Source organism: Dinoponera quadriceps, unplaced genomic scaffold (assembly GCF_001313825.1).
Source record: "Dinoponera quadriceps isolate SergipeBrazil2010 unplaced genomic scaffold, ASM131382v1 scaffold2503, whole genome shotgun sequence".
NCBI lineage: Eukaryota > Metazoa > Arthropoda > Insecta > Hymenoptera > Formicidae > Dinoponera > Dinoponera quadriceps.
The window spans coordinates 55,877-82,451 of NW_014556563.1; the positions used below are offsets into that span (position 1 = coordinate 55,877).

The following is a 26,575-nucleotide window of genomic DNA, read 5'->3' on the forward strand; positions in this document are numbered from 1 at the left end:
GAAGTCGCGTTCGGACTGAATAAACACACTAAAATTCATTGACGAGAAAATGAATCCTCCGGATCGCGACCGATGCCCAGTTTCGAATTCATTCGTCAAAGTATTCGGAGACCAACGGACTGTGCGCGCCGATTACTACTGTACGGGAGAAATCTTAGTCTGCGTAACTGAATATACCGAAGCAGCAGAACGGATATTTGAACAGCAGAAAGATTTGTCCGCCGTCTAAACAATCTTTTTTCGCTGTTATCATATTGATAAATATTTACTGTTCCAGCAAAATTTGTTTTCTCCGTGTGGTGGTCCGAAACACGAACAACATGCCGCCGGCATCGATCATCTCCCTTCTCCCGATTGCGCGCGCTCTGAGAAACCCATTTAGTCGAATCGACTAAAATCTTGCTTGGCTATGAGCAAACTAATTTTTTCGTTATAAGAAGGTTTGATACTTTGAACCAAAGGTTCGGTCCTTCGCAACCTCTGAAACTTCCGAGAAGCAAACCTTCGGTTTAGACAGCCGAACTTTGGTTGTTACGACCGAAAAATTGTCTTGCTCATAGTCAAACGAGAATTTAGCTGATTCAACTAAATGGATTCTCAGTGTGGGCATCGGGCGAAGTCCGTATGACGGAAAATGATATCTCCGTTGTTGCCGAAACCTTCGCGATGCCCCGAGTTGGAGCAAGCAACGACTCGTATCGAGATTGAATTACGAGACAACTAATCGGCGTCGTAAAGAGGCTTTCGATACATTCGAAATACTCAGCAACACGTCTTTTTCGAGAAGAGAGTTTCGCCGGGATAGCAAATTATTCGTTGATATAGCGACGGCGAAAAAATTTGTTCCATGGAAAAAATAACTCTCGCTGTTGCGGCGAAACGTTGTTGCGGTTGCAGCGATAAAATTGTTGGCGTAACCAAACAATCAATACTTTCAAGAAATCTCTTCGCTACCGAATATTCTCGTCGTTACGCATATTAACAAACAATTTGCCGTTCCGACAAAATTGTCTTTTTCCGCGCATACGGGAAAAGAAAAGATTAGCTTCGGCAACTGAATCAATCGTAACACTTAAAGGTTTCATCAGCGTGAGCAATTTGAATTACCGCAGCAGCAAACTCCTCTCCTGCCGCCGCAGCAAAATGACGTTTACGATAGCACGTTTGCTGCTGCAACAAAAAAGTTTGCTACCGCGGCAAAAGAATTTGCTAACGCGGCAGTTAAAACTGCTTACGCTGCTGAAGTTTTCCGTATCCGTATGTTACAACTAATTCAGCTGCCGCGGTTAATGTTTTCTTTTCCGTGTGCTGCACGGAGAGAATCTCAGTTCGTGTGATAATTAAATAAGCGTTACACGTCAAATCGCCCACCGAAATGAAAATCAGACTCACTTCTCTCCTTTTCGTTTTCTTCAATATTTCAATTGTTTATTTTCTCTAACACGTAAACCGATGAACCGTCAGCATTCACGTAATGATTTGACAGTCGTGAACGACTGACGCGTGAAGCAAGTGACGAGACGCGGCATCGTGACAGCCAATCAGCATCGCGGAGAAGAGGTCCGACGCTTCGATATATTCGAGTACATTCAAAGTTTCACGCTTTTCTTACGTGAGAGATTAATGCAGGCTATTTGGCTAACTGCTGTGATACGGAAAGAAATCTCAGTTCGCGTGTGACTGAATGAACACACTAAAATTCGTTGACGAGAAAATGATACCTCCGTTATCCTGTCGAGACGCGTAACCTACGCGATGACAGTCACGAGTCGAAGCGAGCAACGACTCGCATCGAGATCGAGATCTCGAGACAGTGAATCAGCAACGCGGAAAAGAAGCTTCAACGCTTCGATACGTTCGAGATACTCGGGCTGTGTTTCGAAAACGTATTGACGATATCGACAGTACCGAAAAATCCATAGTACACGTGACATGGACTATAGATTTTCAGTCATAATCAGCATATCTCGTAATACAGCCTTGACAACAGGCTTTATTTAGAAAGAGGTTAGAGTAACATATAAATCGTATACGTATACCATTTAACTAATTATTATCACACGGAGGAAGAAGATCTCAATCCGTGTCGCAATTAAACAGACGTCACGCTAAAACCCTCTCTCTCTCGTCTCCCTGAAATATCTTCATCCTTTCCTTCAACACGCGCGCAAACTGACGAAGACCGTTAGAAATCACGCGGTGATTCGACAGCCAATCGGTATCGCAGAATTTTGTCAAGCGACACGGATTCGCTAAACGACGTAATGTGCTCGCCACACACACACTCTCGCCGTATTAATTTTAGACGCGAAGCTGCGCGAGGATATTCTTTTTATCGCGATCGATCATCGATCGTTGCGCGTTGTCGTCCTTTCTCTCTCTCTCTCTCTCTCCCTCATCGTCGTCAGCTGGACAGCGGAGGTCGGGCGCGAGATCGCGACTAATCGCGGCACGCTCGCGCGCATCCCGCCCGGCGATCTTGCGTGGGCGTCGCGACGTCACGCAGCACGCCGGCTCGGGCGTATGCGGGACGGCGGGCGGCTGTGCGACGCCTCGCGCCGTCTCGCAGTAGGCGACGCGACCTCGGCCCGTCAGGATCGCGCGCACAGCTGACTTACCCGCGGCGGGGGTCGTGTCGGTCTATTGTAGCCCCACGGGCTCGGCGGACGGCCGAGAAAAACGCGCCACGTGTCGTCGGCGGCCGCGCGCGCTCTCGTTCCGCTCTGTGCGTTGAAAACGTTCGCCTCCGTCATCCGCGGGAGAAAGAAAAAGAGGAGGGCAGATGTTGATCGGGTGTGTGCGTGCGTGCGTGTGTGTGTGTGTGGTGCGTGTCACGCGCGAGGTTCGAGGATGCAGCATCTCGGTGGGAAAAGACGCGACGATAAGCGACGAGGCGGCTGGTGTCGAGAGTGCGCGTCCCGATAGTGGCGCGAATACAGTTCGGGGAGAGAGAGGGAGAGTGGTGAAGTGATTCGAAGAAACGTCTGTTCCCCGGCGCAAATGGTGAGCGAGTCCTCAGCGAGCGGGAGGACGGCGAGGACTGCGAACGACGGGGACGACGACAAGGACGCGCGGCGGCACGCACGTCCCGGGGTCGCGCGCGTCCCGAAGAGAGCCGGCGAGGGAAGCCCAGCACGGGAGAAAGAGAGAGAGAGAGAGTGAGTGAGTGTCGGTTATAGGAGGACGTAACGTAAATTAGCTCGCGCACTTCGCGTGGTGACGCAACGCGCCCAGTGCAGCCGTCGTACGTTCGCCGGTGCGTGCGTTTTACATCCGGCGACGACGACGTCAGAACCCGGAGAGACAGAGAGAGAGAGAGAGAGACGGATAGATAGACGGGTGGAGAAGAATCGACGGGATTATTCCCCGTTCCTGCGGAAGTCGAGTAGCGAGGAAGAAGCCGCCGCAGAATCTCGCCGGCGCTCGCGCGTGTCTGACTCCGCACGACCTTTTCCACTTTCGGCTATCTTGCCGCGCGACTAACGCGCGCACGGGCATTCTTCCACCGGTGATATGCGAGCTCGCCATTTATCTTGGCGGTTTTCAGGTCGTTAGCGGTGCGCGGGGGGAGACAGAACGGTTGGGAGGTACAGGGTGAAGGAGAGAGAGGGAGAGGAAGTAGACAGTGGTAACGGGAAGAGCGACGAGGGTCCTCTCTCTCTCTCTCTCTTTCTCCCCCCCCCTCCTCCGAAACTTTCCAGGACCACCGTTTTACTCGGCGACAGAGAAACCCGCCCTGGTCTCTCCCGCGAAACGGAGGTCACCCCTCCGAGGCGAGCCCGCCGCTCTTCGCCCGCGTTCTGTGTCAACATAACGATAAGTTAAATTTCCGGAGAATTTAAGTTCGCCCGCTCGACGATATTATAATCGTTCGTTCGTTCGTTCGTACCTTCGCTCACTCTACTCGCGCGGATTGTTTGTAAACTACGCTCGACCGATCCGTTTGAATTATAACACCGTTCGCGCGAGCATCGGAAAGGAGATTCGGCACGCGTGTGCGCGAGTGAGTGAGAATGATAGAGAGTAAGAGAGAGCTTGAGAAAGGTAGAGGAGGAAAGAGAGAGAGAGAGAGAGAGCTATCCAATTCGCTACACATTTGAGTCGGCGTTATTTTCGTATCCTGCGAACCTCTTTTACAAATCGAAGTTCTTTCGTTCCTCCGTCCTTCTCTCTCTCCCCCTCTCTCTCTCTCTCTCTCTCTCTCTGTATCTCTCTCTCTCTTTTTCCCGGTCGCTCGCTCGCACGCTCGATAATTTCCATAGCTTGGAATTGCAAGTCATAGTGAGCCTTAAAGCGTTCGGCGATTTGAGAAAAATCGATCAATCTGTGCGCGTTCTCTCTCTCTCTCTCTCTCTTCCGACGATCGTCTCGGAAGCGTCGTGAGCCGCCGCGCTGTTTGTAAACATCATCGATCGACGGTTCGCCCGGTTTAATCGGATCAGCAGCTAATCCGCCCGTTGACGTTTGCTAAACGTTTCTTCAATTTTTTAGCCGGGCTTAATGCCCCCCCCCCTCCCGCAAATCGTCCATCAATCGCGCGACTGAGTGTTTTTTCCCCTCTTCTTCCCGCTGAACCGCAATTTATTTACCAGCTCGCCGCTCGAAGGTTGCCCCGCGCGAATTCGGACGTAGCTCTTTAATTTTTAAACACTTCCCAGCCGCGGCTGCCGGAAGCCTTTGTGTTTCCAACCCCCGTCGGGGGGGGGGGGGGGGNNNGGCAGTTAATTTTCCGCGCAACGCGAGGATGCACGACGACGATTATGTACCTCGGCAAGTATCGGCGAAGTAACGGTATTTCCGTAAAAGTATCGCGACAGGGAAAAACAGCGAGGCAGCGGCGGCGGCCTTAAGAATTCTTCGTAAACAATGAATAGCGAACGAGTATCGATTAAGCTTCAGTGCAACGAGATCAACTCGGTACGCGCTTTTCGCGTAACGAAGAGGGATTGAAGGCCTTGATGGATGAACCATGGCTGCTTTCGCTATTGATGAAACCGGCCAGCTCAAATGTTGCCGCAATTAACGCGCGGCTGATAATTTCACACATGCCGCGAGTAAAAAATGACGTTAATCAGCTTTTCCGCAAGATAACATTTCTCTTTGAGACTCGCGTAGAAATTTTCCCAGATTGTTCCGCGCGTAACACACAGCATAGATTCCGATTAGAATGCCCAAAATTCATCTCTAAATAGGTTGTTCCACTACGATACCAGTTGGGAATCCTGTTATTGTCCGAAACATGGGATACAGCCTCTTTTCCGCGATGTTGATTGGCTGCCATTTACCGCGTGCGACTGTCATCGCTAGACTCGAACGACAGTTTATCAGATATCAGACCGAGTATCAGATTAGGAGGTTAAGAAATGAAGTTACATTTTTAAGCCCGGTTTTCAATTTTCCGGTCAATTTGTGGTTTACGTTTGTAATTTCACGATAATGTAAAAATTATGTTTGTCTATTCATGGTTAATCGTTCAACTTTAAAAGTTATCGTTACAAAACCGTCAGTTTAATGATTAATCAAGAATAAGAAAATATATCGAGTAAGAAAACACGATATTTGCATTATCTTAAGTCTAAACCATAAGTTAACTAGAAAGTAAAAAAGTCGGGTGTTATCCCTTTAATGGCAAGATATATTTTGAACGTATCCAAGAAAATAGGGTTAGATCCGACCCCGTACTCTGTTTTGTTCACTTTTCATGTGATCAATGTACAAAATGGATAAAATAAGTAACTAATAAAATGAAACATTCCTTAAAAAGAAAAACAGCACGTAAAGTAAACAAAGCTGTGGGGTCAATTTGACTCCATCTTGCCGCTAATGTTATTATAGCGCGTTCTACTGTGTAAAGAATGGACACCAAAACCGACATACCATTTTGTTTTTGGGCTCTGAAACCCTGTTGAAAGTGAAAACTAAAATTTATGTGCATGGATGCGAACCAGCAGCTCTTCTCTACCAAGATATATGACAGTTTTAAGAAAATTATTACACGTTTCCCTTTAAGCTTCCACAATGTGGATGAATACTTGATTTGACTTCCGAGTTAACGCCGTGTCTCGTCCTTCATAGATTTGTTTCCGATGTTTCGTGAACATTTCAGGATACTTATTATGGAACTGTTCGGAATGGATTTCTGTTCCGATTGGAACTGTTCCGATTGGAATTCAGTTGTTCTCCAGATTTCCTCTTGTATTTTATAGGGAACAATTAAACGATTTCGGTTGGAATCAATTTCGAACGAGTCCATAATATGTGCTCAGTTCAAACGTGGAGAATAAATAAGTGAAAGACGCGGTGCTAACTCAGAAGTCAAATCGAGTAAAAAAATTATTACATATTTTCTTGCAAATTAATATTTTTTAAGATATTTGAGAATTGACGCTCCTAGAAATTAGCCTCAAAAACCAATATACCCATGATACCTATAGGAAATTATCAAAGAAATAAAATAAAAGCACTTTAATTATATTATTTTGTAAATTTATTATACATATTTATTATACATATATATACTTACATGTTATTTTTAATCTTATACATTTTTAAAAATTTGAACAATATGATGTATATATATGTATATATATTACTCCTTTATTATGACATTATTATGAAAAGGGATTCCCCGTCATTTTCTTTCTGACCATTCTAAACAAATAATCAAGAAGAACAGAAGAAAATCAGTGACCGATAACTTCAACTGTATTTTATGAAATAATATTTCACAACAAAATTTAGATATGCCAATTGAAAAACCGATAAACTCAACTATGTCGGTTTGCAGAACGATCTAACCTTAACTTGTTTTGCACGATTCAATGACAGAAGATGGAAATGGGCACAAAATCGGAAATGATTTGAAAAGTTCAAAACTTACGCTCATAGCATTGTCAAATAAATTATTTATCACTTCCTCATTTCAATTTTCACAAGAAGATTACGCAATTAAAAGTTCAGCACAACAAAAATCAAACGACGCTAATAACACAACCGGACGTGTTTGCAAACAGAAACTGCCACTTCAGTTCCAACTATTGTACATATTAAACGGAGTTCACGTCTAACAGTATTCAGTATTTTACAGCCGAGAAACAGAAGTATCCCTTACAAAAATATTTCATCGTTTTCACTTCCCATATAACCCGTTTTTCCTCGTTTTAGCCCATTTCTTGCACTCTCGTAGGTCGCGTGGTCCGTTAAGCGAAAGAATATGAGTATGCATGAGTAGTTTTGAGGAGATTACTCGCTTTTAACACTCGTTTTTTTGATGAATGGAAGTACGTTAATACGTTCCTCTTTTATTTACTCAATTTCGTTTCAATATAGAAAGGAGCACGTTAAAGAATCGTGCATTGATTCGTGCCATTTCAAAATGTGCAATGTGAGTGCTTGTGAGTGTTAAACGAGTATTTTGTACTCGTAGTTGAATGTGCGTTTACACATCTCAAATTTACACAACACTGTACATGTTTGCCACTGAAAAATACTCAATGGTACGTTTATTCCGCTCGGATATACTCGCATGCAATCCGCTACACCACTCGTTTTTACGGAAAATTTCGGCCTCTTTCTAACTTAAAATCGGAGTCATACTGATAGAAAATGACATATATAATTATATTATTATAGTTAATAATATATCTTTCATGGTGCTGAAAATAACTATAATTTTCTATCAATGTACTCATTTAATTAAATGCACTCTTTCATTATTTAAATTAACAATTTTCACAGTCTAACAACAGTGAAATATTTTTGTAAGAATATGTCAGTACATATTTATGTTTACTTTATTTTTACTTTTTTCAACTCTTGTAAAGAGTTGTAAAAATATTCTCTTGTAACATTTCTCTTGCAAAATCTGTTAAAATTCTCTTGTAAACTCTTGTAAAAGAAATTCTTCTCTTAGTGTACTTAGTGCAACAAGAGAAAAATATTTGGTATTCTGGTAACTTTAATACTATAACTATACACTATAGTAAAAGAATTATTGTCAGGAGAATCATTTTTCTAGTAAGAGTTGCTATAGTGTCAATGATAATAACTTTATATGTATATTACTACTACTATTTCTTCTGATTAAAACTATACAAAAAAGAATATATTTGAAGCTAAAAATAACTATAATTCCTCCCAATATAAATACTTAAAACGTTTTCGTATGTCTTGTTCAACCGTACTGTAAAATGGAAAGCAGGAAAATCTTTAGGAAATCGCTGGAAGCGTGGCCAAACAGAATTTACTGATATTTCCCACACTGAGAGAAAAATATAGTTATTTTCGGGGATAACAATATCCTTTTTTTCATTTTAACCGCAAAAATAATCAAAACAATTATTTTCCTAGTAAATATTACTATAGTGTTAGTGGCAATAACCTTACGTATACGTCGCTACTACTATTTTTGTGATTAAAATAAAAAGAAAGATATTGTTGTCCGCAAAAAAAAAGCTATCTTTTTCTCTCGGTGCACTTAGAATTATACATCTGAAATATTACATTTGTAACCAAAGAATCTGCGTGGATTCCTCAACTAAAATTCGCAATTACCTTGGGGGAAATGGGGGGGGGCTGGATCTCAATTAAGAAATCCTAGAAAATTTTCTGCGATCCAGAGTTCTACGATAATCTAAGTGAACGATAGTCGCGAGAGACCTTCCGCGACGGTGTTCACTCGGGCACGAACGGGGATGTGTTTTTCGCTTCGGATCGCGCGAAATACACCGTCGCAGCGTCGCGCTCTCGTACGCGCGGCCACCGGCCAACTGCGGCGCAAGTTTCCACCCACGTAAGCTGAACGAGCCGAAGATCGTTTCACCGGCACAAAGATCGTGAGGTTAAACTGCCGGACAATCCGCTAAGAGTTCGTCTCATCGATCGGCGAAAGTTTCCCCGCGAGATCGGCCCCGAAAATCCGGGGGGGGGGAGCTTTCAACCCTTTCGGCCGAGTCGCGAAGTGGTTGCAGGTGGCCGGCGTGCCAAGCCAGCGCCGAGCCAACAGCAGCCGGTATGTTAACTGGAGGATTTAGTGGAGACGCGAGGATAATATGTCGCGACACAGCCGGGATCGTCCCGCGTAACAGGATGGAAATTGTCGGGGAAACTTAAAACTTTCAACGCGCAACCCGCTGTTGTTACAGCTTTACGATATCACCATTGTTACATCCGCGAACGCTATTACGTTACACGATGTTATTCCTCCTCGTTGCCCCTCGGAAGGGGAAGAGAAAGAAAGAGAGATACGAGGATGACAATTTTTCTGTCGAGAGGAGAGATAACAGTCGTCGTCGTCGCAATATTCGTTGCGAACGGAGATAATATTCGTCCGTCCGAAAAGGGGTTAATAACGCGGGACCCTCCGGAACGCGGGAGGGGGGGTGGAGCTTTCGGAATGATCGTTTCGCTAAACGCGCCCGAAGTCGTGTGTGTGTTCGCAAACTTGGCCTATCGGTCCCCGCGTGTATCCCCTTCGAGTCGCTTTCTCCCCGAGCGCAGCCAAGGGTCGCGCCGGACTTTGCGGGCGCAAAGTCCCTCCCCCGTTCCCTGCGGACGGTGGAAGCGGAACGATTTCCGGCGCCGGCGGCTATTATACGCGCGATACCTTCCCACCGCCTCGTACACACCGCGCGAATATCGTTCATCGATCTTCTCTCCCTCTAATTTGCCAAATTACTCTCCACTCCCGTGCGGAGGATCGCCGCCGTCGTCGCCGTCGGTGGCGTGCGGGCACGCGAGAAAGGCACGCTCGTTAGCGACTTCGCGCAAATGGACGCGCGTACGCGCGTGTCACAAAAGACGGACGCGGTGAAATTAGGGCCATAATTCGTCGGGATTAATTTTCGCCGGTGCAAACACGCCACCGGCGTAAAACGGATTTCCACGGAGACGGCCCGGGGGAGGGAGAGAGAGAGAGAGAGGTGAGCGGGGCGTCTAGCGTTAATTTTTCTGTCGCACGGGATTCCACAAAGGGACAGCGCTAACTATATTCTCTCGGCGAAAAAGGAGGTATTCTTGTCGTGATTGCGCGGGGTGCGACGCCCCGTTCATGAAACGTCGAGACTTTAATCACACACACACACACACACACACACGCTCCTCGACGCCCATGCGACTATGTGGCGACTGTAAAAAGCAACTGTGTCGTCACCGCTGTTCTGATAGAGAGAGAGAGTGTGTGTCAGAGTAGATAACGCGATAATCGAAGATACAAAGGACGAGGGATCGCAGAAAGTGCGACTAATGCGTTTTCCGACGTTTCCGTCGCGAAACTCTGTGGCGTGTTTCGCGCGCGCCGGAGAGAAAGAGAGAGAGAGAGAGAGAAAAAGAGAGAGGGAGAGCACGTTTGAGTAACTTTCTGCTAATAATCCGTCGGATTTGCAGCGAGCGAACGAGCGGGCGGCCGTAATGACCGCCCGTTTCTCATTCTCCCGTCATCGAAGCCTCCCCGGGAGTTTTCATCGTTCGTCCGAATCTCCTCCTCAGCGCGCCTAAGAATTATATCACTGCACGCCTCGTTTATCTCGCACCTCGGGCATTTCTTTCCGCTCTTACCCGGCTTTAATTTTCTTAGCGCGAGGCGTACGCGTGCGCGGTAAAAGAAAAAAAAAGAAAAGAAAAGGGAAAAGAAACGAAGAACGCTCTCGAAGTTACAGCTGGGAGGATGTATGAAGCCGGCCGGGTATGATGCAGCACCGTCATTAATTACTACTGAGCATTCACGGAGCGTCGTCGGAAAACGACGGAGAGAAATTTCATTAGAGCCGGATATCGATATTCATATTCCAAAGAGAGAGAGAGGGACAAGAGAGGAAAAAAATCATGTCACCCGGGACTTCGTCCGCTTCTTTCGCGTTTCAGCAAGTCCCGTATTTAATTCGACTCGCAACCGTCCCGCCAGCATCGGGAGAGAGGGGGAGGGGTTCATTGTTTATCCATTTGATCGCGCTTTAATCGTCTTTATTCGCCGCCATTTGCGAGGCAGTGGCATCAAGCGCGCAATTAAAGCGTCGCGGAAATAAGCGCGGCCGGGCGAGCGAGCGAACAAGCGAGCGAGCGCGGGGCGAGAAAACGGAGGAGGAGGAGGAGAAGTGCACGCGAGCGCGCTCGGAGGACTGGAAGTGTCTGGCGAATTTGTACGGACTTGTTGTCTACCGCCAGCAGTTTTGAGTAATCGCGCTTCTCGCTCCCCTTTCGCGAGCCACCCCTCGTCGCCTAACCCTGGCGTCGTCGGTCGTCACCCTCACGAGTTCCTCGGTGCGCACGACCTACCCCGGCGCATTCTTTACTCTCCCATCAGCAGCGCGACGCCGCACCGTCGTCGTCGTCGTCGACATCGTCGTCGTCCCGGGGTCGGTCCCTACGATCGAAGCGCACGCAGGCACTCCCGGAATCTCGTTTGTACATTTATTTTACCCCCTTCGACGTTCCTCTCTCCCTTCCTTCCTTTTACTTTTCTTCTTTTTTCTATTCCGCCCCCTTCTTCTACCCTTCTCTCTCTCTCTCTCTCTCTCTCCCCCTCTTCGCCCTTCGATTCGCTGTCGCCGGAGTGGCGCGGAGAACGGCGGGAAATAAATGGCCCCTAATGGATTTCTTAGACGTTTGCGCGCGCGCTGCAGAACTCAGGTGCAGCCAGACCGGCCCTTGAAAGTACGGCGGAACTCTAAATTACAGGAATCGCTGCTTCTCTCTCGCCCCCTCCCCTCCCCCCCTCCTACCTCTCTTTCTCTCTCTCTGTCTGTCTCTGTCTCTTGTTCGGCAGATTACAGCTGTGCTGCCCTATCGACGATGAAAACTTTTCACCGTCGACCCCATGGTCGTGCAGTCATGTGTGCGCGTTCGCGGCGAACTTTCCGTCTTCGCCAATAATCTCGGCGACATCGCGGTGACCTCGACCACACCATGGATCTCTCTCTCTCTCTCTTTCTCTCTCGCTTTTGCGCGCACGCGGTTTCCTCTCTTGGCCGGCGCTCTCGCAAACGCGGTGATTTTTCAAGCTGTCTTGCACTCTCGGCTGGAGCCGAGTGATACGAAACGTAATTTCATTTTCCATTTATAATAATTCCAGACTATAAAAATTCCAGATTTATAATAATAAATATTATTATTGTTATTGTAATCGTCGTTACTATTATGTCCTTTATTGCACTATATTACACTATATTACACAATTATATCAACTTGATGTGGATATAATATAAACTGGATAATGACTAGATCGTCGACATCTACATAATAGATTCTAGATAATAGATTCTAGATTCACGATGAAGTCTTATAAATATCAAATCGTACATTGATTTCCACATGATCTCGACTTGACTTCGACATGATATTTAGCGGGTTTCTCACCGATGTGTGAACCCGGGGAAGAGCCACGAGTAAAATAAAGTGCCTTTTGTATTTTTGTACTATCGAACTCGAAGCTTGTGTTGACTTACACCATGCTAAGCATAACTCAGAGGCAATTATAATCTGCCTGACTGATCGATACAAACGTAAATATTCATTTAGTTCTGTTTTACCCCAAACTCCGTTTTCTCCGTTTTACTTTTTCATTATTACGTTTCGAAGGTGCTACTTTAATACAATGTGGGCGCAACTTAACACAACCTCGTTTGCGTTGTTTCCCAAAATGTCCAAGATACTGCTTTGAAGCTCGACATCACAGGTGTATCTCACCTGGGCGAAGCTACTATGATACTTCTCCGCTTTATGAATGTTTATATGCTTCGAGAAGAATTCTCCGCGCGTAATTATCATATTTCTTCCTTTTTTATCCTCCTTTTCCCCTTTTTCTATTCTACCCCGTCCTTCTCGCGCAACGTTTCTGGAAGGGGGACACAAGCGGGGCCGCGTTGACACGGCGCTCGACACGTCGCCGAGAGAGGAGGACGCCCGTGAAATTTTTTCAAATAAACTCCTCGCGTGCCGTCGAGCGTGACATTGCAAGGCGGTGAGTGCACGATGGGTGCAGATCGGTTAAGTCGCGAATTTCATCGTCGGGCTGCGATATCGGAAAGACTGCTTGACAGATGTCATCCGCGCGCCCGGGGTTAAGGCTTTCTCTCTCGGACACGTGCGCGTCTTCGGCACGCGCCGTACCGTGCCGGCATCCGCCCTTAGGAGCTTTACTTTCCTTCTGATCTCGCTCAGAGGCGGACAGGGAAGAGGCGCGCCGAAATAAAAAAAAAAGGAGTCCTGTTTCGCTTTTCGGGAGGGGGGCGAAATCGAAAATCGATGGGGATTTTTTTGGCGAGGCGATATCGCGCGTTTGATGCTTGCAACTCCGCCGGCGTCTTTCGCAAGCCCGAAAGTCCTCTTCTCCGTCAATAATCACAGGACGAGCCTCGACACCGACACCGGGAATCTCTTATTTCCTCGCCATTGAAGCTCATCTCGGTTAGCTCCTTTTGGTAAAGCTCGCGTCGCACTCGTACAGATTCGTTTGTAGATATTATCCCGTTCTTTCTAGATATTCTCTCTCTCTCTCTCGTTGCGCGCTGGCATTCTCTCCGCGCGCTACGTTCCATTTACTCCATTTGAGCGGCGGAACGCGTCGGCGATGAATAATTCTCCGCGAAAGCGTTACCGATGCGCAGCGCGCCAATTCACTGAGATCACGAAGCGAGCGAGCGAACGGGCCAGACGGAATGGCTGTCGCCGATCTTGTTGGCAGCGATCGTATTAAAGAAACATACAATATCGACCATTAATTCTGAAATGCTGAAGACAGAAAACCCGAAAGATATTGAAATCGCTTTCGACACGGGGAATAACTGATCCGATTTCGACTGTCAGCGGCTTTTCCGAGTCGAAATTTTACAATTGTGTTCAATTTTCGATTCTACAACACAGGAGCTAAGCATAATGTAGGTTCAATTCTAATGATATAATTTACTCCTACTTTTTGATCATTATGATGTTCTAAATTCCCGTTTCCGCTGTTTTTAGCGTCAAAATATATTGTCTTGAATACTTACGTGAGTTTAATAATCAGGACATCGAGAGCATTTCGAGGTAGCGTTAAAATGAAAAATCTGCAGAATCGAAGGTTTAAGAATAAAAAGAAATTAATAGGTATAGCATCGATAAAATAAGCTTTTATTAGTTTTTATTACTCGAGTGACAAGTAGAAGTATTGTCAAAGTAGGTTCTTACTGGTCTGCACAGGTTAAGTAGGCGTTATTCTCAAGAGCGTTAAAGTAGCATCGAAATTTCGACTTGGGCAGCAAGTAAACCTGATTCGGAATTTTGGTTTTATGTTAAAGCCTTTAATTCTGCAATATAATAGGAGTTAAGATAGCAAAGTGGATTCAATTATAATGATATAATTTATTAATCAATTTATCCAATTAGTTAAATAACAATGTTTTACGATATACAATCAAAAAGTTAAAATAGAAAAGCATATATGAGCTGACGTTAGACATCGTATTGCGTTACGACAGTAAAATTGCAAAAAATACATCGCATCGGATCAATCGGATCAAACGCTTCGGTCATTGGTGACTCTCTTCGGTGAAAAAAAAATCGTCAATAAAGACTTAATTACGCAATGCAACAGAGTGACGCCAAGCTGCTATCTGTGTCTTATGAATATACCAATGATCTTACGAGCAATAAAACGATGTAGAAGCGAGCATTGATGATTATCTCACGAGTCGATCAATTTTACGACATGTGATTAGCGGCGGGACGGCGATGCATGTTACTCGTTTATTCTACATCGTTTTATTGCTTAATAAGTATTGTCATCGTAAGCTGGCAGCAGCTTGGCGTCATTCTGCGTTGCGTTGCTGCGCAATTAACTTTTTACCGGCGGTTTTTTTCACCAAAGATGGTCACATCAATAACCGAAATGATTCATTCAATTGGCTCAACATAATATATTTTTTGCCATTTTATTCCTATTACGCGGCACAATATCTAATGTCGATCTCATATTTGTCTTTATATTTTAACTTTCTGATTATATAATTTATTCTTACGTTGGACATGATGATGTCTTAAATTTTCGTCTTCGCTGTTTTTAGTGTCAAGGTTGCTTTGAATATTCATATGGATTTAATAATTCAAATGTCCAGAGCATTTATAGACCCGAGATAGAATTAAAATTAAATTTGTATAATTTATAGAGGTTCAAAGAGAGAAGTTAATAAATAATAGTATTGTCAAAATACACTGAGAAGCCCATCTAGTTGACTCAAATAAAATGCTCGTTATGGAAAAACAAATGTCTCGGTTGTGACAGTCAAAATTTGGTCTTCTGAATTAAACGTCTGTCATTTCAGAGGACCAAGTTTTAGCTATCACAACCAAAACATTTATTTGCTCATATCCAAACAAGCATTTTGTTTAAGCAACTAAATGGTAAAAAGTAATTAATTCTCTCAGTGTAGAATTTTACTAGTCCATAAGCCACTTAACTCGGGAATAATCACCTGGGGTCTATTTCGACCCCATCGATTAGAAAATGAAGCTCACGTCAAGGGGATATTTTCTCTGATTGGGAACCAATATCTACCTTTCATTTGGAGATTCTAATATGTGCGACACAAATTGGATGTGACCGGTCTTATTCATAATATAAGCCTCGTATAAAAACTCTTTGGGATACAAAACGACCCCAGGTGATCGTTCATGTTAAAAAATTAGTCAAGTATGGTAAGTGTTCGTATTATGAATATAAGATAATAATAAGTTTGAATGAGGTTATGTGTACATATATTCAGTAAACATTAAGCAACATTTACATTACATCTGATACTGACCGATAAAAATATTCGGAAAAATAGGCAAAAATACAATTATTAAATATCTAATATTTATATTTATTGTTTATAATTAACATATATATGGTTAACATCAACATTTGTTATAAATGAAATTAATATTTTTAACTACATTTTTTATTTACTGTTAAACATAAAGAATATCTATATTCTTAAAAATTTTTAACTTTTTTTCTTTAAAAATATTGTTTATATTATACATTTATATAATATAATAAAGAAATGTAAAAATAAATAATTTTTTACAATCCTAAATCAATATTAGCAACTCTGTATGACCGTAATTTAACCTCATTTTACATTATTATAAAATGTTATTTAATATCTTTAATCTTTAATCTTTTTTAACAATTACTCTTTACGAACCTTTAAATATGCTATCCCATAAAAAATAGGCAATAAAAGTGTTTTTCAAATAGATATCTTCATTCATTCGAAATGCTGTTATAATAAGACATTTAATGCGCTTATTTCGGTTCTTAAATATTTCCTGGGTTTCTCTTCATCGTTTTCAAAAAGTAACCAGTAAATCTATATTTACGTCTCTAAATAATAATAAATCCTAGAGCAATCAATAATATGCTATATTTTGTTAATAAAAGCGGTTTTTAATTGAGGTCAAAACGATCCAAAATAATCGTTTACATAGTAAAACGTAAAATGACTTCCCGGGTTAAGTAGGCGCAAACTTAAGTGTTTTAAGGCGGTATCAAAATTTCGGCTGGGCTTTCCGAACACACACAGTTCTCGCTTGAAATCTCTCCGAATTATTAGTGGGAATTATTATTTATCACGTATATCACAGCGTCGTGCGGCAATTGAATTTTCCTCTCCACCGGCTCTCCGTATTGCGACGCGACGGTAACATTAAGATTACGGTCCGCCAAGGGTTACTACGTCTGTGGACTAAGGATCCCTCGGCGAGGGTGACACCGTTGCATAACTGTCCCGATATCCTTAGACGGACAATACATTTAACGTCCGTTTCGCCGATCCGTCTTCCTTGTGTACGACGAGAGAGAGCGTCTCGGTGGAGATTTCCGCCGTCGTCGTCGTCATCGTCGCTCCGTAATTGAGGGAACGACCGCTTTAGCGATGCTAATTCGGCGAGTTGCTAACAAAACAATTTAACACAGCTCATACATAAATCATCGCGGCAGATAAAAGTTTTCCGCCGGGGTGTACCATCGAGCGAGCGAGCGAGCTTCGGGCTTGAAAGGACCCGTCGCGTCCTTCGATGTACCTCGCCATCATTTTCACCCGCTCCGAGCCGACGGAGAGTTGAAGCTTTTCCAGGCGCGCGCGGCCCGTTCCTTCAGCCTCTTGCTGACACTCTAAATCTCGTTTGGAAATCTCGCTTCTTCGATAATCCATTCCCGGCCGCTTCGCGCTCTGAATCGCGCGAGGGTGGGCGCGCAGCACAGGGAATAATAAATGCGTCTTAATGACGCGAAGCCGGGGCTAACGATCGGCCACGAGGTACGAGCGTCGGTGCGGGCCTTCGTCAATAAGGCGGCGGAATTGTCAGTTAAAATAAAGTGGCTGGTGCGCTTATTTTGGTCGGTAAGTTCGGCGCGGTGCGCCGAATGATTCATGACAAGCCCCGCCTAGACAATCGCCGGAGAAGGTGGCCGCGATCGAGGGAACTTCCCCTTCGCTGTTAACCGTGTATCGCCAAAAATTGGAGGTACATGTTGAAATATAAATCCTTTGTGATTACAAGGGACATTAGTACCTCGAAGTTAGGAGGTCTTCATACGCTACGGCGCGGCACGGGATAATCGGAGACATGATTTATCGATTTCCAGTATTGCAAAAATACTGGAAGGAAAGTTGGAACTTCGCCCGGGACGTTTTTGTTTGCATCCTGCGGAGGTCCACTTTTAATGTCATGTGAGGTGAAAAACTTCGGAGCGAGGCGGAATCAGCTGAGATCGAACTCGAGTTTTCCGTTCGCCAGGCAACCGCTCTTATCAATGAGCAATTATACTCTGACATCTTCCGTTTTCACATTTAAGGCTTATTTCTACTATTTCTACTATTTCTTAAGGCTATTTATTTCTTACTTACACGTACGTTACTTACACGTTACCTCGTACCTATGTACACACGGGAAGCTTTGTACCTTCTGAACAAAAGTACCGTGAGTTCATAAGAACAATCAACACTTCCAATCGCTTTCGCTTTTTTTTTCCTCGGGTAACCCGTGTATCCTCGTGCTAATATATATCGGGAAAAGTATCTGCTACCAACGAGTGAACTTGAATTGTCGTTCCCATTTAGAAATTAGTATCCCGAATTTGGAGATACTACGCGATACATGCACTGAAAAAATATTATATTTAAGTAAATAATTACTCCAATACTTCCAAGCAAACTTTCACTCGGATTAAGTAAATTTTACTTGAATCAATTAAATATATTACTGGTGTGTATAAATGTAACCACAAAGTGCTAAATTTTATATTATTTAATCCGAGTAAAAATTTGTTTAGAAGTATTGGAGTAATTATTTACTTTAATATAACTTTTTTTTTTCAGTGCGATTAACAGTGTCGTTTGTTGTCGCCGCTGTCGAATTGAAGGCGCTGCCGGAAGATTGCTGGATTGCTTTATTTAGCGGTAGTTTCGCTAAATCGTGCGTTAATTGCTGTTTAAACTTCAAAATTTCGCTGTGCGCGAGCCGAATGTCTCGAGCGGAGAGATGCACTTAATTCGACGCGATAAACGCCGGATATAATAGCACTGTTGGCGTTCGCTCGGTTTATTAAAAATGTCACACACACACACACACACACACACAAAGTGTGTCGCGTTCTTTCGCTAATCGCTCGACCGAGGAGCGAGAGAGAGAGAGAGAGAAAAAAAGATAGGACACGGCGTGTTCTCGGCGACGCGCCTCCACCCCGGAAAATATCCGACGTGCGTTAGCGCGTTCGAAGGGAAAGCGTCAGCGCATTCTTCGCACCGCGAAAACTCGACCTTCGCCGGCGCCGTCACGAATGACGAAAGTTTCACCGGCGCTACGTGACGAACGCATCGCTGCCGTCGCCCGGCAGCCGTCGCTATGCCGTTACCGCCGCCTCCGCCTCATCCTCGCTGGCGAACGACGCTGGAATAACGCGAAAAAAAAGCGGGAAAAACTTTAAACTGAAGTAACTCTCTCTCGCAGGAAGTCGTCCGATCGATCGCATTGTGTCTCTCCGCATGATCGCCCCCCCCACCCCCTTCACCCCCTGGGGGTACACTCGAAAGTTTCTTCGTCGAGGCTTCGTTGAGGTAGTTTCTGATACGTTACCATTTCCTCTCTCCCTCTCTCGCTCGCGTTCTCCCTTGTTCCATCCCTCTCCTCCCCCATCCCGCGACCGCCACCCACGAGATGCGCTAATGTTATTCGGGCAGTGTTCTCGGCATAAAGTGTTACCCTCTCTTGTTCCACTCCGTCGTGTGCGAGTGCCGCTTCTCCCCCCTCTTACCGCTCGCTCGCTCGCTCGGTGGTTTTATATAATTTTTTATCGGCCGTATGTGCGGTCGTCCGGGGTACGCCGACGGGAGGGAAACACGCGCGCTGGGAAATTCTAGCGAGTGATATCCGTCGCGCTTTTAATTCGTCACATTTCGCCTGCAATGAGAACAAGAGAGCGAGAGGGAAAAAGACAGAGAGAGAGAGAGAGAGAGAGAGTTACCGACGCTTCCGAAATAACATTATTCAATCCTCAAAATTTTTCCGAAATAAAAGCATCGTCAATGCCGCCGGTCGCGCCGACCGACATTGGATCGCATTCGAGACGGGATTGACGGGGGCGGAGGAGTAGGGAGGGTGGAAGAGGCGAAAGAGAAGTTAATGAAACAAAAGCCGGACTCGCGTCGCCGCGAATTAAATAACAAACGTCGAATCTACCCCTGCTCTCCCCCTCGCCTCTTTTTTTTTCTTTTTCGTCGAAGCTCACCGCGATCGACATCGATATCGCTATTATCCCCGTTTCGGCCGTTTCGCCGGCTTTTCCGCGATATAATGATTCCTCTTGTTCCGATTGCCGATTCTTCTACGCGCCGACCACGAAATCTCATTTGCGAATTTTATTTTCACGGCCCCGCCGCCCCTTCCTTCTTCGTCCTCCTTCTTCATCCCCCTCGCTCTTTCCTTTGTTCGAGTGGCGGTCGAGAGGCGGGAGGTCGGTTTTCATCGCGACACGATGATGAATGCCGCTACGTCCGCCTCGGGGCGAGAAACAGCATGGTTTGTAGCCGCACCGTATATGGCGTATATTACGAGGATTGCCCGAAAGCTCGGGTTTACGAGATTTCGCGTCTACGTCGCTCCCGCAGGCTCTCTACGTCGCTCGCGCGGAGAGCGCGAAAACGCTGGATTTATTCGCGCTCCATTTCGCGCGATTTTCTTCCCGTAAATCCGCGTCTGCTTTCCTCGGCGTTTTGCCGCCCCGCCCCGCCCCGCAACACGCTCCCGCCGATTTCCTCTCCTCGACGGCGAAAATTTGCATGCGCCTCGTCCGAAGCGCAGCGGCGGCGCTAATTCGCGAGGGAGGGGGGGGGGGAAGGATTGAGAAAGAAAGAAAATGCTCGCTCGCTGAGCGGCAACACGCGTCGCTTCGCCCTGCCTCGCCCGGAAACGCGTCGATCCTACCTTCCGTTGCGTGCGACGCGAGCACGCGTCGTCGAAAAATATCTTCTCGATCGCATGCGCCGTTTAGGGGAGACCGGGGCTTACTGTCACACTTTTTGCTTATTTCAATTAAAAAGAAAATGCAAAGAAAGATGCAATATTTAATATCGTGTTCATCTTAACGTAACTACATTCTTTACTTTTATTACAAAAAAAATATTAACCCTATGGAGAAGAAGGTGATATTACGGCCTTTGTAGATGTAATGGCCTCTCATAATATCCATGTTATCAGGTGGCGAATTTTAATGATTATTTATGAAGGGTGTCTACTACCTGGAAAACCTGGAATTCCGAGGGAATTTGTTTATACCTGGAAAAATCGGAGGATTATCAGAGAATTTTATTGGAAATTAGGGAATTTTAAATAGACATTTTTGCCTGCGAGCTGGATTATCGTGTTGTTCATAGACGAGTATTGTGTGGTTGACTGAATTTTATTTACTAATATTCCTTCGTCATATTATTCCACTTCAGTATGTGACGCAATTGAATATCGTGCGATCCCTTTTAGAGCGTATCGCAGCGAAAGGGATAATCGACCGATCGTTCCAGCAGCGAGCGTGCGTGTCGAGTTCTCGCTTCTCCGTCGAAGATGACAATATCAAAGAAGCGATAACTCGTAAAATTCCCGGTCGCGCTAATACCTCGACGCGGCAGTTCTTTCCTTCGTTCCATCCTCTCTCTCTCTCTCTCTCTCTCTCTCGCACTTCCCATTATTCGTCCTCATCGACGGGCCGTCGAGAAGGGTGCTCTCACGCGCATCGTTCGAGATTAAAATGAAAAGTCGCGTCCCCGCGGATAATGGGATATTTATACGAGTCGGCGTTACGTGTAATATTTTTCCTATCGCCGCTAGAGAGGGAGAGAGAGAGAGAGAGAGGCTGCTTGTTTACCTGCGCTCGGAATTCAACCCTCTTTCTCCTGTCGCGCCGGCGCCCACGTCTCGGTCCGAGGAACTCCGTTCATATATTTCGCCGTGACATCTTCGCTACGCGCGGTCTACAGGATTTCTCGCGTTCTACGACGAGGTAACCGAGTCGGAGGCGAGAAGAGTCAGCGAACCAGGCAGGCAGAGACGCGCGTTCGGAGGGACGGGCGACAGGCGAGCCAATAACGCGCCGCGCGTCGGTTAGCCAGGTACTCTTCTCGCGTACCGCAATAATACTCTTTGTCTTCCTCCCTCTTTCTCTTACCGTCTACCTCTCGCTATCTCGCACCACAAGCTGTGTGTGCGCTGTCTCAATAACGGCTAGAAACGAGCTCGCGACACACAGCCGCCCCCGGAGGCGATTCTTTTCTCGAGAGGATACCGCGGAAGTAGCACCGGAGGAAGGGGGGGGGGACGCCCGGGAGAGCCCGCCGAATCCTCCGAATAACGCCGGCGAGATCCACCGGCCGGGCGAACCTATTAATTTCACTTTCCGCAGTTGCCCGCCTCAATGAGACCGCTTCTCGCTCGTTTTGTACCGCCTTAGCGCGGTATAAATCCCCGCGCCGGCCGACAGAGAGGAATGGCCGGCGAGTCCCGATCTCAGCCGGGCGCGCGCTCCAATTTTGGCGGAGTCCCGATGGCACGACGAACGCCGGCGATTCTTTAAAGCGATGCCTCGGCGAGACGCCGGGATTTACGATAACGCGCGGAATCGGGTGAGATCTTAATGCTCGTAAGAGAAAGGGGGAGAGAGAGAGAGAGAGAGCACGACAGGTTGCGGTACGGTGGCGTTCTTTATCGCGTGCCGGCGGGAAGGAGAGCGGCGTTCATCTTCCGCGGAGTCCTTTTAACCCTCCGCCGGCAGGGGGTAATTTAGCGCCTTCCGCCCGCAACCTGGGGCTTCGAGGGCCATTCCAGGGTTTTTACGCTGTTATATTCCGGAGTGTGTATAAAAATCTGTGAAAATTCCCGCACATCTTCGAAAGCCTTAATAACAAGTTTTTACTATCCCGGAAGTCGGACTGTGTTTTAATTGTATCTTACTGATTGAAGGGTCGGGCAAAAACACCGGAGAAACGTGTGATCTCGGTGAAAAGTTCACAACTTTTGAATGAATGAATAAGAAATGTAGTCCGTATAGGCTGTACTATTTGGGAGTTGTGTTTCGGTGAGAAAGATAGTCTAGTATCGGCTACGAAAGGTTGAATTACTTGAACACCCGGGAATGAGGTGAGAAAAGGAATTAATTAATTAAAAATAATTAACTGGTGATCTGATCGTTATAATTAAAAATTAATTAATTATTCTTATTCGAGAGAAAAGTAATAGAGTCACTTTTATAGAAAATCAAACGTCAAATTCAATGTATTATCGAGATATTTGCTGTCCAAGTTGAAACGGAACACCCTAGAGTAGAAATACTCGGATTATATTGACAACACCAGTTCTAACTATCCTTATTAGAAAACGAACAATTGGACACCGATGCCCTTACACACACATAATCTCATTTCCCCGAAGTTTTTTTAAAAGGGGATACCGCACCTCACTGTCTATCAATTGTCCCAGAATTTCTAATCAAAGAATCTTCGAATCCTCACGTCGCCGGTGGAAGGTTAAATTCTCTCTGTCTCTCTCCCCCTCCCCCCAGCCACTCGAGCGTGATGGACTCTTCGTTATCGCCATTTCCGCTATTCTTACGTCGATACCGCGCGGGGGCGTGAGATCTTGCTGTTGCCTCTCGTGATAAATAACCGACGGTAATGAACCGAGATTTATATTTGTTCCATATGTGTGCTCGCACATTGTGCGAGGCGTTCGCCGCATCTTATATTCTCTCTCTCTCTCCTCATCGCTCTTGCGGAGGCTGATGCCTCGCTAGTTTCATACGTGTTTTTCGCGAAACGCCCCCCGATAAACAACAACGGAAGCGTTAGCGTGGCTTTATTCACATGACCCGGTATCCAGCGCGATTCGAGTCCGCGTCCTAGAAAAACAAGCGGGTGTGGGACGCTCGCGAAAACGCCCGCAATCCCTCTCTCTCTCTCTCTCGAAAAATGTGTTTCTTTTTATTCAATATCGACGGTGAGAGCGCGCGTACATCGCGCTCTCTGGATCGGCTCGGCGCGTCGCGTCGCGTCCGAATTGACGAGCGTTGGTGGATCGAAGCACGGCGATTTACAGTAAAGCAGCTGCGCGCTTCGATAGTCTTGCAGTGAGCGAGCGAGTTCGACGCGAAACAACGCTCGCAACTCAGCGGAGAGAGTGAGAGAAAGAGGGGGGGGGGGGGGGAGCGGTTCACTGTACATCGCTTGGNGGGGGAGGGAGCGGTTCACTGTACATCGCTTGGCGCCGGGCAGAAATATCCGAAATGGTAATGACATTTAAATGCCATTCATAAACGTCAGCAGCGTACCGCCGCGAGCGCGCGAGCGGCCAGGAATTTTCATTTCGACCGGCGAAACGAGACGCAGCTGCGGCCGAGTGGATTTCGTTAGCATCGCTAAAACGGGAGTGCCCGTGCGCGCGATGGGAACGTCGTAAATCCGAATACCTCGAACGAGCGGGGGTGTCCATCGGCGGAGAGGACGACGCGTTACGAGAGAGGGAGAGGGACTCTCTCTCTCTCTCTCTCTCTTTCGCGTATCAACGTCCGGCGATTATCGCCGGCGCGACATTCCGTGAGAGCCCGAACTCGCCCGAGACTTTCGCGATCGCCGCGATATGAGACAAGCCATGGATGGGGGAAGCTCGTAGTTGTTTTTATTCGCATCTACGGGGCGCAAATGTATTGTGTTGAATTAATCATTGAATTTATATCTTACGATGATTTAATTTTTTTGAATTTTTACATCGACGCGGCCGTAAATTTCTTAAAAGTTGCTCTCAGATGACATTTCATCTTCGTGTGATATTTTATACACGACGTATTGTTTTGAGAAATTTGTGGTAATTTTGTGCCGTATTTTTTCCGTGTTTCTTTGTTTCGTTATTCTGTGTGATAAATATGAGTGGTACATTAGCCACATCTTATCACTCACCACATGGGGACATAACTTTTACACACATCGAATAATAAAGTTAACGCAGCCGCCAATTTGCTAAAAGTTACTCTCAGATCTTTATGTTATATCTTACGTGATCGTCGTTTTGTGTACGTTGTGGTCGTTGTTGACGTATCGTCGTATTCCTCCCTTTTTCTTTACTTCGCCATTTTATGCGAAAATATGAGCGCTATATGAGCCACTTATTATAACCTTTACGCATAAAGGAATAAAGTTGATGCAGCGACACATTTACTAAAAGTTACACCGACAGAGAAAAGTACTATATTCAAGTTATTTGTCGTCGTTGAATGCTTAATCAAGTTATTTACTTAATCTAAATAAAATAATTACTCTAACACTCTTTAACAGACATTTACTTGAATAGAGCACTTTTTTTCTGTCGGTGTAACTGAATATTAAAGTCGGTGCAGCCAGAAATTTACTAAAAGTTACCTTCTGATTTTCATATTACATTTTGCATGACATTGTTTCGAATAAATTGTGATAATTTTTCGTCGCATTTCTTCTGCACTTCGTTATTTCATCATTCTACGTGATAAATATGAATTCTATATTAGCCATTCATAAGAGATGAAACTACATATCGACTCGTTGCTGCCAAATTTACGCACACCTGTCCATCCAGACAGCGATGGCAACGGCGACGACTACGCTCTCTCACGGTCGATGTGTTACGCATCGATTATCTATGCATAACTCGCGCTCGAGAATGTTAATCCAGATAATTCAGCATTAAGGATTCGATATCGGAATGTGCGCAAATTCTTTTTTCGTCTCCTCGAATAAAAATCGGGACCGTTCGGACACGTCGGAATCATGACGACAGCGATTCGAACTCGAGAACTGTGAACCTGAAAAATTCGCGACGACAATATGGAATTGCTGAGGGTTACCGTAAAGCCAAGAATTCTGCCGCAAAATAACGCGTCGTGTCGCGTCCGTACCAAACCCTTCGACTACACATTTCTGAAAAGTCGTTCGCAAACAAGGTCATATTGACCCTGTGCGCGATTGTCTAAATTCTATATTTGAAAAACTGTGAAAAGAGAGACTTTAATAAAATCCTAGAATAAAATGTAACTCTTTTACTTTAATGTTTGATTATGCATTCGTAGAGAATCAAGTTTTAAGTTATCGAAAAAGACTCAAATTTACACAGTGGTCTCGAAAATGGCAATGTTTTCCTTGAAAAATCTTAATTTCTCTACTTTTCGTGATTTTGATTTGCGACGAAGATAGTTTTAACCCTTTGAGTACTGAATTATTTGAAGATTTTTATGCCCATGGGACGGATTTAATTTGTCGCTACATGGATTAATATGTAAAAGTAATACATTTTATGCCCAAGTAAGCAGATGACGAGTCTCACTCGTCAAATGTGCCGAAAGGGTTAATAGAAAAAAAAAAAACATGACTTTAGTGCACGTTGGGAAAATATATTTTTTGGACCGTTGAAAAAAGGATATTTTGAAATGTCGGAAGCAGGTATTGGGGAAAGGATATTTTTGTTGCGAAAGTATCAAAAATAGTTTATCCTTTACTCATGAAATGCTAACATTGTTGCATTGTTTAAAAAAGAAAAATCATAAATTATCTAGGATCGCGTTTTGCAGGACGCGCTCGCGCAAGTTACGCACCATCTGACCGTGATATAACCCTATTATTATATTTATTATTTTCCGAAAAAATACTCATAGTCGCAATTCTTACTTATATTTGAGCACAAATTTTCAGCAAAAAACTCACTTATGGCGTCAAATTATGCATCGTCCGCGTCCTAATTAGGTCCAACTGACCCCGCAAAACAAATTCGCATAGCTCCCGAGAGACAGGCGTTAATCGGCTTATCAGATCCGCATCACTCCTAACGGGTAGAGCGATTCTTTAACGATTTCTCGGAAACGAGGAGAATTCATAGATACTCACTTCTCTTCGCTGTGGCTCTTCGAACGCAACTCACCGTCGAAGGGTTGATCGCGCGTGGGCGATGCGTGCCAAGACGCGGTCTCCTCTCTCTCTCTCTTTGGCACCAACGATAAAATTCGCGGCATGAGCGATCTTCCGCGAAGCAGCGACGTTTTACGAATCGCAAACTC

General features: G+C 45.3%; 1 protein-coding gene across 1 annotated transcript in view; it reads left to right on the plus strand.

Moving 5' to 3' along the window:
• Positions 1-2,588: 2,588 nt before the first annotated feature.
• LOC106747845 (growth factor receptor-bound protein 14-like) overlaps positions 2,589-26,575 on the plus strand; it is a 336,864-nt gene continuing 312,877 nt past the window's right edge. Inside the window, exon 1 of the mRNA XM_014625782.1 lies at positions 2,589-3,162. The gene's annotated coding sequence lies outside the window, so the exon portion shown is untranslated. The remainder of the gene's footprint in view (positions 3,163-26,575) is intronic.